The 15,046-nt window shown below is 37.9% G+C and overlaps 1 pseudogene; it reads right to left on the bottom strand.

Moving 5' to 3' along the window:
* Positions 1 to 390: 390 nt before the first annotated feature.
* Positions 391 to 15,046, bottom strand: part of LOC130848804 (flavin-containing monooxygenase 5-like) — a 73,127-nt pseudogene continuing 58,471 nt past the window's right edge.

Below are 15,046 nucleotides of genomic sequence, written 5' to 3'. Positions count from 1 at the left end.
AACCTATAATATCATAATGATCATAGGAGGATTATTCTTTTTTTTAACCTCTTTATTTTTATTTTTTAAGCTCCTTATTGGAATATAATTGCTTTACACTGTTGTGCCAGTTTTTGCTGTACACTAAAGTGAGTCAGCTGTATTTATACATATATCCCCATATCCCCTCCCTCCCACGACTCCTTCCCACCCTCCCTATCCCATCCCTCTAAGTCATCACCCATCATCAAGTTGATCTCCCTGTGTTATGCAGCAGCTTCCCACTAGCTATCTATTTTACATTTGATAGTGTATATATGTCAATGCTACTCTCTCACTTCGTCCCAGCTTCCCCTTCTCCGCTGGATTATCCTTTAATAATGACTAAAGTGAGAATAAAGAGGAGAAGGACTACACAGACACTTTTAACCAAAATGGCACAGAGTATGGAGTTTGGTCACAGGTGAGGATGCGAGTCCTCAGGGGCTTGATGATCCGCTCTCTCTGAGTCAAGATGGCTCCCTGGGCCCCAGCCTACTTCCCTGGCCCTTGTAGGTGGTACTGGTAAGGTGTGCATGACCCAAAGAAAATTTCCAGAACCAGCTTTGGATCCCACAGGAGAAGGGAGAACAGGTTGGGTTTCACTCCTATTTCAGAGGCAATTTCATCCATGTAATCCACATATTGCACTCTGAGTGTATCACGGGAATTATTCAGGAATCTGACACCAGAAGAGGAAAATATCAGTACCTCCCATCTCTCCAAGCACAACTTCCTCTAAACATTGGTTGATGATTACTCTAAAAAGTGAGAGAGAAAGTGAATTTTCTGTTTTCATTGACCACAGTCTCAATGGTTTCTAACAAAATACTCACGTACTGTATTTTTCCCCATCAAATCCTTCCAAGGATCTTGGGTAGCAATAGATGGGTTTCAGGAGATTTTTGTCTTTTCCTAAGTCCTGTACTTTGGATATGAATTTAATTCTCAATTAGATGTAGTCTCATTTTGGTAAATCGGTGGTGAGGAATATGCTATATGAATTGTACAGGCCAGTTATTTAGATAAGTGTGACATTAATTTGATTTTAAATATTACTGAAATGCAACTCTTGGCCCACCTTCTTAAACCAAAGTTACTGGATAACTGACTGTCCTTAGAATAAACCCTTTTGCTCATAGAGAACATGCTGTGACCTTCACATTGCAGATTCTCAATAGATATTTGCTGAATAGAAATAAATTACATTCCTAGCCCCAATGGTTGAGAATAATTTTCCATTAAGAAGATTCGGTGCAATTCACAAGCTTCTGACCTTGCATCAGAATTTTAATTGGATTCTGCAATGATTTGCTATCTCATTTCTCATATTGGTTTATCTTTTCAAACCTTAAAAGGTTTGAAACACATTCACATGCTTTACATCTCTAAGGTTATGGTAAGATGTAAATTTTTAATTGTATGTTGTATTTAGTGTTCCATGAAATTTAGACAAAATTCTGAAGTTTCCAGTTTGGACCATTCTTTATCCATTCCATTCCATAAGTATTCCATATGTGATATTTATGCTTGGTTAAGAGGAAATTAAAAAGTTGACAATTTGCGATATCATCCAGGCAAATAGGCTGAGATTTCTATCACGAGAAAAATATAAAAAATACTTGAAAGACAAACAACTCCACCTAAACATTTTCAATTGACTTTTATTAAGAAGCAAGTTTCTTGCTCTTTTTCCATTTTTTTTTTCTCTTCTTTCTTATGTCAGCCATCATGCCACTCACTGAAGGTAATTTGTTCAATCCTAGGAAAGAAATTTCAAATGTGAACATGGTTTTCTTATTGAAAAGATGTGGTTTCAAGAAGAAATGGGTACTATGAGAGGCAGTTTGGTAGAAAACATCATGAGTGAGGTAGCACAGGAGTGGGGGAGATGGATTCAGGTTGCTCTGGAATGCCCTTCATTCATTGTTGTTTTTTTTTTTTTTTTTTTTTCCTTTCAGAAAACCTTAATTTTTTTTAAATTTTTTTTTATCTTTTTGGGGGTACACCAGGTTCAATCATCTGTTTTTATACACATATCCCCATATTCCCTCCCTTCCTTGACGCCCCCCCCCCTCGAGTCCCCGCCACCCTCCCTGCCCCAGTCCTCTAAGGCATCTTCCATCCTCGAGTTGGACTCCCTTTGTTATACAACAACTTCCCACTGACTATTTTACAGTTGGTAATATATATATGTCTGTGCTACTCTCTCACTTCGTCTCAGTTTCCCCTTCACCCCCCGCCCCCTCCCAAACCTCGAGTTCTCCAGTCCATTCTCTGTATCTGCATCCTTATTCTTGTCACTGAGTTCATCAGTACCATTTTTAGATTCCATATATGTGAGATAGCATACAATATTTGTCCTTCTCTTTCAGACTTACTTCACTATGTATGACAGATTGTAGTTCTATCCACTTCATTACATATAGCTCCATCTCATCCCTTTTTATAGCTGAGTAATATTCCATTGTATATATATGCCACATCTTCTTTATCCATTCATTTGTTGATGGGCATTTAGGTTGCTTCCATGTCCTGGCTATTGTAAAGAGTGCTGCAATAAACATTATGGTACAAGTTTCTTTTGGGATTATGGTTTTCTTTGGGTATATGCCCAGTAGTGGGATGACTGGATCATATGGTAGTTCTATTTGTAGCTTTTTAAGGAACCTCCAAATTGTTTCCCATAGTGGCTGTACCAACTTACAGTCCCACCAACAGTGCAGGAGAGTTCCCTTTTCTCCACAGCCTCTCCAACATTTGTGGTTTCCAGACTTTGTGATGATGGCCATTCTGATTGGTGTGAGGTGATACCTCATTGTGGCTTTGACTTGCATTTCTCTGATGATTAGTGATGTTGAGCATCTTTTCATGTGTTGGTTGGCCATCTGTATGTCTTCTTTGGAGAAATGTCTATTTAGGTCTTCTGCCCATTTGCGGATTGGGTTATTTGCTTTTTTGGTATGAAGCTGCATGAGCTGCTTGTATATTTTGGAGGTTAATCCTTTGTCCGTTGTTTCATAGGCAATTATTTTTTCCCATTCTGAGGGTTGCCTTCTTGTCTTGTTTATGGTTTCTTTTGCTGTGCAAAAGCTTTTAAGTTTCATGAGGTCCCATTCGTTTATTCTTGATTTGATTTCCATGATTCTAGGAGGTGTGTCAAAAAGGATCTTGCTTTGATGTATGTCATAGAGTGTTCTGCCTATGTTTTCCTCTAGGAGTTTTATAGTGTCTGGCCTTACATGTAGGTCTTTAATCCATTTGGAGTTTATTCTTGTGTATGGTGTTAGGAAGTGTTCTAAGTTCATTCTTTTACATGTTGCTGTCCAATTTTCCCAGCACCACTTATTGAAGAGGCTGTCTTTTTTCCATTGTATACTCGTGCCTCCTTTGTCAAAGATAAGGTGCCCATATGTGTTTGGGTTTACTTCTGAGTTCTCTATTCTATTCCATTGATCATCCTTTCTATTTTTGTGCCAGTACCATACTGTCTTGATCACTATGGCCTTGTAGTATAGTTTGAAGTCAGGAAGCCTGATTCCACCAACTCCATTTTTCCTTCTCAAGATTGCTTTGGGTATTCAGGGTCTTTTGCGTTTCCATACAAATCGTAAGATTTCTTGTTCTACTTCTGTGAAAAATGACATTGGTAATTTGATCGGGATTGCATTGAATCTGTAAATTGCTTTGGGTAGTACAGACATTTTCACTATGTTGATTTTTCCAATCCAGGAACATGGTATATCCCTCCATCTGTTTGTGTCGTCTTTGATTTCTTTCATCAATGTCTTAAAGTTTTCTGCATACAGATCTGTTGCCTTCTTAGGCAGGTTTATTCCTAGGTATTTTATTCTTTTGGTTGCAATGGTGAATGGGAGAGTTTCCTTAATTTCTCTTTCTGCTCTTCCGTTGTTAGTGTATAGGAATGCAAGAGATTTCTGTGCATTAATTTTGTATCCTGCTACTTTACTAAACTCATCAATTAGTGCTAGCAGTTTTCTGGTGGAGTCTTTAGGATTTTCTATATATAATATCATGTCATCTGCAAAGAGTGACAGTTTTACTTCTTCTTTTCCAATTTGGATTCCTTTTATTTCTTTTTCTTCTCTGATTGCTGTAGCTAAAACTTCCAAAACTATGTTGAATAATAGTGGTTGGAGTGGACACCCTTGTCTTGTTCCTGTTCTTAGAGGGAATTCTTCCAGTTTTTCCCCATTGAGAACGATGTTGGCTTTTGGTTTTGCATATATGGCTTTTATTATGTTGAGGTAATTTCCTTCTATGCCCATTTTCTGGAAAGCTTTTATCATAAATGGATGTTGAACTTTGTCAAAAGCTTTTTCGGCATCTATTGAAATGATCATATGGTTTTTATCCTTCAATTTGTTGATATGATGTATCACATTGATTGATTTGCGTATATTGAAGAATCCTTGCATCCCAGGGATAAACCCCACTTGATCATGGTGTATGATTTTTTTAATGTGCTGTTGCAGTCTGTTAGCTAGTATTTTGTTGAGGATTTTTGCATCTATATTCATCAGTGATATTGGTCTGTAGTTTTCTTTTTTTGTGACATCTTTGCCTGGTTTTGGTATCAGGGTGATGGTAGCCTCATAGAATGAGTTTGGGAGTGCTCCGCCTTCTGCAATATTTTGGAAGAGTTTGAGAAGGATAGGTGTTAACACTTCTCAAAATGTTTGATAGAATTCGCCCGTGAACCCATCTGGTCCTGGGCTTTTGTGTGTTGGGAGATTTTTAATCACTGCCTCAATTTCCGTACTTGTGATTGGTCTGTTCATGGTTTCTATTTCTTCCTGGTTCAGTCTTGGAAGATTGTATTTTTCTAAGAATGTATCCATTTCTTCCAGGTTATCCAATTGATTGGCATAGAGTTGCTTGTAGTAGTCTCTCATGATGTTTTGTATTTCTGAGGTGTCCATTGTGACTTCTCCTTTTTCATTTCTAATTCTGTTGATTTGCATCTTCTCCCTTTTTTTCTTGATGAGTCTGGCTAATGGTTTATCAATTTTGTTAATCTTCTCAAAGAACCAGCTTTTAGTTTTATTTATTTTTCTTATGGTTTCTTTGCTTTCTTTTTCATTTATTTCTGCTCTGATCTTTATGATTTCTTTCCTTCTGCTCCCTTTGGGGTTTCTTTGTTCTTCTTTCTCTAGTTGTTTGAGGTGTAAGCTTAGGTTGTTTATTCGATCATTTTCTTGTTTCTTAAGGTAGGACTGTATTGCTATAAACTTCCCTCTTAGAACTGCTTTTGCTGCATCCCATAGGTTTTGGGTTGTTGTGTTTTCGTTGTCATTTGTTTCTAGATATTTTTTGATTTCCTCTTTGATTTCTTTAGTGATTCCTCGGTTGTTTAGGATTGAATTGTTTAGCCTCCATGTGTTTGTATTTTTTGCAGTTTTTTTCCTGTAATTGATATCTAGTCTCATGGCGTTGTGGTCTGAGAAGGTGCTTGATATGATTTCAATTTTCTTGAATTTGCTGAGGTTTGATTTGTGACCCAAGATGTGATCTATCCTGGAAAATGTTCCATGTGCACTTGAGAAGAACGTGTAGTCTGTCGTTTTTGGATGGAATGTCCTATAAATATCAATAAAGTCGAGATGGTCTAATGTGTCTTTTAAAGCTTGTGTGTCTTTATTTATTTTCTGTTTGGATGATCTGTCCATTGATGTAAGTGGGGTGTTCAAGTCTCCCACTATTATTGTGTTACTGTCGATGTCCCCTTTTATAGCTGTTAGCATTTGCCTTATGTATTGAGATGCTCCTATATTGGGGGCATAGATATTTACCATTGTGATATGTTCTTCTTGAATGGATCCCTTGATCATTATGTAGTGTCCTTCCTTGTCTCTTTTAATAGTCTTTACTTTCAAGTCTAATTTGTCTGATATGAGTATTGCTACTCCAGCTTTCTTTTGACTTCCATTTGCATGGAATATCTTTTTCCATCCCTTTACTTTCAGTCTATATGTGTCCCTTGGTCTGAAGTGGGTTTCTTGTAGGCAGCATATAGAAGGGTCTTGTTTTTGTATCCATTCAGCCAGTCTGTGTCTTTTGGTTGGAGCATTTAATCCATTTACATTTAAAGTGATTATTGACATGTGTGTTCCAATTACCATTTTCTGAATTGTTTTAAGTTTGTATTTGTAGGTGTTTTCCTTCTCTTGTGTTTCCTGCTTAAAGAGGTTCCTTTAGCACTTGTTATAAGGCTGGTTTGGTGGTGTTGAATTCTCTTAACTTTTGCTTGTCTGGAAAGCTTTTGATTTCTCCCTCAAATCTGAATGAGATTCTTGCTGGGTAGAGTATTCTTGGCTGTAGGTTTCTCTCTTTCAGGACTTTCAGTATATCCTGCCATTCCCTTCTGGCCTGCAGAGTTTCTGTAGAAAGGTCAGCTGTTATCCTTATGGGCTTTCCCTTGTATGTTATTTGTTGCTTTTCTCTTGCTGCTTTTAATATTTTTTCTTTGTGTTGAATTGTCGTTAGTTTGATTAATATGTGTCTTGGTGTATTTCTCCTTGGGTTTATTCTGTATGGGACTCTCTGCGCTTCTTGGACTTGGTTAATTATTTCCTTTCCCATGTTGGGGAAGTTTTCCACTAGAACCTCTTCAAATATTTTCTCAGACCCTTTCTTGTTTTCTTCTTCTTCTGGGATGCCTATAATTCGAATGTTGGTACGCTTCATGTTATCACTGAGGTCTCTGAGACTGTCTTCTAATCTTTTTATTCTTTTTTTTTTTCCTGCTCTGTGGCAGTTATTTCCCCCATTCTATCTTCCAACTCACTTATTCGTTCTTCTGCCTCAGTCATTCTGCTGGTTATAGCATCTAGAGTATTTTTAATTTCAGTTATTTTGTTATCCATTGCTGTTTGTTTTTCTGAGTTCTTATGAACTGTTTCTTGTACTTTATTTTGTTATCGAGATTTTGTATCATTTTTACTATCATTACTCTAAATTCTTTTTCAGGCATTTTTCCTATTTCCTCTTCATTTATTTGGTCTTGTGGGTTTTTTTCCTGCTCCTTTGCCTGCATGGTGTTTCTTTGTTTCCTCATGGTTGTCCAAACTTTTGGGGTTGCTTGTCCTGGTGATAGAGGTGTTTATAGAAGACTGTCCAAGCCTCAGACTAATGTCCAAGTATTGGAGTAAACGAATATTAAGTCTAGGAAACACATACATGTATAAGACACACAATTACTGAATCCGTTAGGACATAAGGCTCTAGAAAGACCTGACAGAACCCCAGTGTGCTATCAGATATTCAAAGAGAAACCCAGCAGAAATTGACAAATGAAACAGAACAAATCAGAGACAAAAGCAAAAGCAAACAAACAACAAATAACACCCTACACATACAAACATCAATCCAGGGAGCTTTTGTAAGCTAGCATCAAATATAGAAAAGAGTTGGAGTACCACCAGAGAGAATGGAGATTCTCAGAATGTAATTAGACAACTCTACTAAGAACTAAGATAAAGACAAAAGCCTAATATTAAATACCAAGGCAGTGCGTCATCTGGAGAATAGAGCAAGGAGTCTGAGCAGACCCATAGTGTTGCTTATAAGTATGTTAAAATAAAATAAACTTAAAAAGGCTGGAAGAAAGGGGAACAGAAGAGTGCAATGTGGTTGGAAATATGCAAATAAAAAGAAAGGAATAGAAATGTATAAAAGATAGGGATGAAAGGAAAGTATGAGAGATATTTTGTCCATACTACCAAAAACTTAGCTAGATATAGAAGTATATAAAAAGGGAGAAAAAAAAAAGAATAAAAAATATCATTAAAAAATTATGTTATAAAACTTGTAAATCCCTTAGGGCTAAGATCGTATTTAATAAATCAAAAAAAAAAAAAAAAAAAAAAAAGAGAGAGAGAGAAAGAAAAAAAAAAAAATCCAGAACTGATCCCAGAATGGACCAGTTCAATAGGTATTGATACTACTATTTCTGTTTCCTTAGCGTCTCAGCTGTAAGTGTCCTTCTCCTTGCCTTGGGTTTTTTTTTGCGTTATTCTGTGACCAGCAGAGGTTCCTTTATTGTTCGTCTGTAAGCGTCGGTGTGTGGGGAGGGAGAGGGTACAATAGTGGCTCCTTCTCCTGGGAGTGAGTGAGCAGTGGCGCACTGTTGTTTCAGTCGGGCTTGGAGGTGCCTGTTGCAGAGGGTGCTGGTGGCTCAGGCGTACACAGAAAGTCTTAGAGTTGGGCCTCTCTCAGGTTTTTTTTTTTGTTGTTGCTGTTGTTGTTGTTTTTTTTCTCTCGGCAGCCTCCCTGCTGCTGGCGTTGCAAGGAGTTTTAATCTAGCCCCGCCTGAGTGCCTGAGGGTGCTTGTTATCCCTGAGCGCCTTAGTTGGCCCTCCGGTGTCTTTCCACTGCCTGTTGCAGAGGTGCCAAAAGAGAGAGAGAGGCTACTCGTGCGCGGCTCCTCCTCCCCGCCCGTGAGCCTGCAGCCTCAAGCTGCCATCATGGCCGGGCAGCTCTCAGGGACAAGCACTGCTCCCCGCGGACCTCTTCCCTCCTGTCCTCTAGGTCTGTCACCCCACCGGCAACAATGTTTCTCACCCTGAACCAGCTCTCCGGTTCCCACGCTCCCGCTCCTGGACCCTCCGTTCAGCCGCGGATCGATGTCTCGTTCCGGGAACGCTGAGCTGCGCTGTGGACCCTCCGTATGTTTCTCACTCCCTCTCGTCTGCCACAGCTCTGCCGCTTCACCCTCTTTGAGCCCTTGTAGATGCCTCCCTACCGGCTATGTCGGGCTCCCCGCAGCCCTTTCTGGTGTCCGAGGCCGTCTGCTGGTGTTCAGCTGGTTCTCTGTGGGAATTACTGCGTCCTTCCGTGCATTCCCAATGCATCTGTGGAGAGGGATGCACTCCACGTCTCTCTACTTCGCCACCATCTTTTCTCTCCTCCATTCATTGTTTTATCAGGTGCACATGGCTTACAGATGCAAAGACATGTGTTTAATGAGTTCACATCTTGACTAGCAGACCTTAAAGCTCACAAAGCAGGATAGACTGAAGGGAGTTGCATCCAATGACAAGACACAAGGTAGTATGTGTGTAGTCCCATTACCAGAGTATTCACTCTGGCTCTCCTTTAAATAGTGAATTACACTGTTCATTTATGTTATCATTTAGTTTTCTAATGCATATTGTATTATAGCTACTAATAGTGACTCAGTGTCTCCTGATTGTTTTCATTGAATAGAGATTTCTTCTTAATTTTCCATCTTAACTCAGGGAAGACACTTTTCTATAATTCTTCATTTCTTTGATGGATGCCACCCTACATTTTGAAAACCAGAATGTTCTAGGAAAATATGGGAAACTTTTTAAAGAAAAAGCAAACAAATGAGCAGAATTACTACAATGTGATTGACATCATTTCATAAAGGAGGGTTTGAATCTGTCTTCATCAATTTATTCTCAGCCTTAGAATTAATGATATAGTAAAGAATAATAATAAAGAATTACAAGCACAATGGCTAATCTTTATTTATTCAATCAATATTCATTGACTGTCTACAAAAGTCAGATGCTTAATTGTTAATTCTTACCACTCTGCAAAGTACATGTAAGTGTTCCCATTTTTATAAGTGAGGGAATTGTGGAGGTCAAGTAACATGTCAAGACCAGGCAGTCAGTACGTGGAGGAACTGGATTTTAATCCCAAGTTCATTTGATTACAGAGCTCTTACTCTTTTAATTGTGCTGTGGTGCTATTCCATTACCCTATGACTGCCATAATTTTCGTAAGTCACATAACTCACAGTTCAAAATTCTGTGACTTTGATTGTCCTGTCTATATTTTGAACTTGACAGGCAAAAATGCTCCCTTTAATTTAGGCTCATTCCAGAAAGATCCTAGCAACACTGGAAAGTAAGATAACTGTTATTTCCCATGTATACTTTAGGTTGAGATCTTTCTTCTACTGCCCTCACTTCCTATACTATGTACATCTCTGACGTTCTCTAAAGAATTATTTGCCAATAAGCTGTCATTTGATGATATCATGAGGTATCATCATAATTTTTTAATCTTTATTTTCATACATGAATCATAAAGTTTAAATCAAACACTGAAGTAAAAAAAAATCTCAAGTCAGAATTTCAGATACTGTAAAGGTTAACTTCAGATGTATTTTGCAGCAGAAGACTTCTGCAATGCCTCTGAAATCACATTATCTGGATGGCTATCTTGTCTAAATATGCAGAATGTCAGGACATACCCTTGAATACACGTACAGCCCATTGGCTCTGGAGTTCTGATGTGGGAATGGTGGCTCCCATTGGCTGGAGGATGCCAATGAAAGCTAGCGTTGATTCCTCTAGCTTAGGGGGGAAGACATTTAAACATGGAGTGCTGGCTGTCCAGAACTGTTGAATTATCTTCCAAAAAGGGGAAAGAAACAGTATATCCTGTGGCAAAGATAACCACATCAGCGTCCTCTTCTGTGCCATCCTCTAAGACAGCCTTTGTCTCTGTGAACTTTCCAACATTTGGTTTTATCAGAATCCTTCCAGAAATTATGTGGTAGGGTAGCTCATCACAGAAAAAAACTCGATGGCTCAGAAATCTGAAGAATAAAAATTTGAATCCAGCAAAATTAATGTAAGTCTTTTTGGAAAGGAGTTAAGCTAAGAAAATACTTAATTCTTAGTTGAGCTAAAAAAATGAAAGACCTATGTTTTTGTTTTACAAAAGATTTTTTCCTCAATACTCCTTCTGAATTACTTACTGAATAAACATTCTGTATTTATCAGAATGCCAATAATATTTACTCAATGCTTATCATGTGCAGAGAGGAACTTTTGAAAGGTGGCATATAAGTTTATACCAGTGGTATGTTGATATTTAACTTCCTTAAAACAATTTTTTTTGGGGGGAGAGAGATTTTTTTAAAGTAATTGGCAAAGTGTTTATTATGGAACAGAAAACTCAGATCATATTCTGATTTCTATTGTATTTTGAGAACCTACATGCCATTTTTATAAGATTTACTAACATTATTTAATTTTAGCACCGTTAGTAGTCTCACTGTTTCTATCGTTGATTCCCTACAAATTTTTCTCCACTCAGCAGCCTGAATGATCCTTTTAAAATGTAAAATTATTCCCTAATGTGTTGCAATTTCACTAAAAATATAATCCAAAGTTATTACCATGGCCTAGTCCTAAAATTCTCTATGTAATCTGGTGCCTGCCTGCCTCTCTGAACTTATTGCCTACCACTTTCCCCCTCCACCAGTACTCTAGCTCCACTGGGTTCTTTGCTCTTCCTGGAATAAATCACACTCATTCCTGCCTTTGGACTTGATATTTCTTCTGTCTGGAATGTTATTCTCTCAGATATTCTCTTAGGACTTGCACCCTCGCTTCCTTCAGATCCTGATTCAAATGCTCTCTCATCATATAAGTACTCCATAACCGCCCATCTAAAAATGACTTCTCTCCCAAATCCAGCTTATTGTTTCTTCATAGCACATACTACTCCATGTCATTGATGGTATTTTGATTTTTTGGTTTCTCTCTTACTTTCTAGGAGGCCAGCAAGAGCTAGGACTCTGTCTAGTGGTGTCATCATTCTACCCCCAGTATCCAGGACCCCACTTGACTCTAGTAGGAACTCAAAAATATTCATTAAATTTATCTAGGCTGTACAGTTAGTCAGTTTTATATGTTTCTCCATTTATATTTCACAACAGATAGGCAAATAGGAATTGCATTTTACCAACACAAAAAGTAAAGAGAAAGAGAAAATACATAACTACTCCAAGGTCACATGACAGGTAAGCACTAGAGATTTATTAAGATTTGTTTTAGCTATAGCTAGCTAGCTAGCTAGATATATATATATATAGATATAGATAGATATTGATATATATATACATATACTAAAATAAAACTATCTTTTTCACTAATGAAGGCAAAATTGATTTGTTATCCATGATTTTAATAACACATTTTAAATGAAATATATTTATATTCTTAATACTTGATGAATATATATTTACTACATATTTTCTTTTGCCTTTCCTAAAATTTTCAAGCAAAGTTTTATTCTATTAATATCACATTTGTATTAACCATACAGTGTATATGCTTATAGTGGTCCCAAATTTTACTCTCTTCAGCTTCATGGATATTTCTTCCCAGTTTGTATTCAGTGAAATCCACATTCACCCTTTCCTTATACCCATTATATCTGTAGACTTCTACTGTCTTTATGTGGCAGAGCTTCAGTTCACCTTCATCATTTTCACTGTCCTCCTCAGAAGATTTTTCTGGTTCTGTTATATGTTTATCAAGGTTCAATGTCCAGAATATACCACTCTATATTTCAGATGCAGACCAATCATGTTTCATGCAAAAGTTGGGTCATCTTTCCTTACTTATTTCCAGCACACTTTCTCATGAGTCTTAGCTTTTTTGAGTTTCAGGGCATGGGAGTTGATAGGCCCATTCTTTTAACTCACATACTTGCTACTTATGTAATAATGAACACACAGAAGGGGCTCAGAAAATATTTGTTGACTCACAACTCTTGACATTGTTGGCCATTCCCTTCTTGAAACTTTCCCCTTCTTGTTTCCCTGTCCTTACTGCTGATTCTTGTACTTCTCCACTTGTACTGTCTTTCTCAGTGTTTTAATGGCCGCTCTTCTTCAAATTCCTCTTTAACATTTGGGATCCCTTAGCTTCTGATCTAGACCCTCTTCCCCCTACCCCTCACCCCAGATTATTGTTTCTTAAGGCAGCATGAGGAGTGTGTGTGTGCGTGTGCACAAAGGAGAATAAGAGAAGTGCCTGTTCAAACTTCACCAAGGTCCCTCTTCCTAATCCTGAACTATCACTCACTCCAAGACTGAGACTCTGATGTATATCTTCAGGGTTGATGACTTGAAGCCTAATCTCTACTTTGATTTTCAGAATCATCGATCCTAATGTTTGCCATGTATCTCTGTTGGGATACCTCATAAGTAACCCAAACACAGTTTTCTAAAGCTTAAGTCATCAACCAGCCTCCTCAGATCTTCCAAAGTTGCTTTCCTTGTGAATTCCTTACCTCTGTAGGATGGTACACTCTCTACTCAATCATTCAAGAGAGAAACTGGATGTCAGTGTATAATCATGGTTTTATTTTCTGTATTTTATGATGTTTTGACATCTTAAAAAGCTTACTGGCCAGGGAGAGGGCTACTCTGTTTTAGAGATAGCTAAAGGCTATGCCAGGAACATGTCGTTCATATGTGAACTAGCCAATCCCAAATCTATAGCCCCAACCAATTCTTCCAAGTCTGTAACCCCAACCAACTGTTTATCTAAATCTCATATCCCGAGCCAATATTTCCCCTGTCCTAAATCATCCCAGGGCTTGGAACCAGGCAAACCTCTATAGCCTAGAGCCCACCAGAATCATTCAAACTAGCCAAACCTAAATTGTTTACCCTACCCTGTATTGTTCATCCCACATAAACCCCAATAAAGGCTCTGGCCTCAGCTTTTCCCTTGTTCCTGCTTCTGTCTGAACAAACCTGGTGTTCCCATGTGGCCCTGCATGGCCGGCATATCTCCTTCTCTTAGGAAATGTAAGTAACTTATTCTTTCAATGGCATTGACCTCTCTGTGTTGTCACTCAATCACCTCCATAAACTGAAATCCCAAGAGTATAATTTTAATGTAGTTAGAAAATTAATAACATAATAAAACAGAAAATTGTTGAGCATTTACTATGTGCTGGGGACTAGTATAAACTATACATGTATTTTCCTCTCTAATGTGCAAAACAACTCTGAGTTGATGCTAATGTTATCACCATTTTATATATAAGGAAGGTGAGGCACAAATAGTTAAGTAAATCTGATCAATATCACACAGCTAGAAAGTGGTAAAGTCAGTATGCAAACCACAGCTGTCTGGATTCAGAGTTCTATTCAAGTGAAAGAAAGAAAGTGTTGAATTTCAAAAGACTCTCCCCCACATCCCCCATCTTATTGCTGGAAACTTACCAGATTGCTGGTTCTTTCTTTTGGCCTGGAAAAATGGAGTTTGTTTTTATGACATAATATACTATTTGCTTGTCCACCATCTAAGGTCTCAGAGCCTAAAAAAGAAGTGCATAATACCCTAAAAACATGAAGGGTGGGGACAGATGAAGCTGCTACCATATCCTGAAATTAAATTTGTTTTTTCTAAGGTTGGTGAATAGAACAGTCCAAAGAAACAGAGAAAAGAAATGATGATTAACATTCTTCCAAGATAGTTGAAGTCTATTTTCAAGGTAGTAAAACATGAACTCTAAATCCTCCTCATGTTCAAAGTCTGACCTGCTGACTCCAAAAGGCAGGAGCAAAATTATTTTTTAAAATCCTAGAACATACCTGTGTTTAGGTAGCAAACCATAAGTGCCATGGTAAAAGCAAGCATTTAATTTATTCTCTGCCCATTTGTGGATTAAGAATGTAGGGTAAACTTTGCTGAGAACACAGTTAAAATGAGTGAAGAGAACAGTGTCTGTGGGCATCCCATAATCCCAGACGTGGTTCAAAATCCATGCACCATGCCTTGTGCTGAGAAATACCTAGGAGAGAATGCAAAAAAATTCACAATAGATACTTCACAATATAACACTTTACTTTCATAGGATCACTTTCACAGTTTTTCAGATATCTCTTAATTGGCTCATGAGAAGAAATGGATAAGAACTCTCTTGTCTTTTTAGCTTGAAGAATTTTTCTGTTCTCAAGGACAGGAAGACCAACAGATAGTCACACATACTCCCGCATACAGACACATCTGACTTGTTGCTTATAGCCCCAGAGATCTCCTTGAGATTTCCTCTGGATCTCACCCACTTTCCCTTTTGAACCTTCTCCAAGGCAGTGTTTGATTCCTGCTATCTCTTAAATTCCATATTCTGGAAAAACACAATGATACAAAAAGACTAGAGATCAACAAACTGATATAAAAGATCCCATCCACCTACTAATTGCTGTATTGTAGTATCT

The sequence above is a fragment of the Hippopotamus amphibius genome, chromosome 3 (genome assembly GCF_030028045.1).
Source record: "Hippopotamus amphibius kiboko isolate mHipAmp2 chromosome 3, mHipAmp2.hap2, whole genome shotgun sequence".
NCBI lineage: Eukaryota > Metazoa > Chordata > Mammalia > Artiodactyla > Hippopotamidae > Hippopotamus > Hippopotamus amphibius.
The sequence above is the reverse complement of the archived record's forward strand: the minus strand, read 5'-3'. Positions and strand labels throughout refer to the sequence as shown.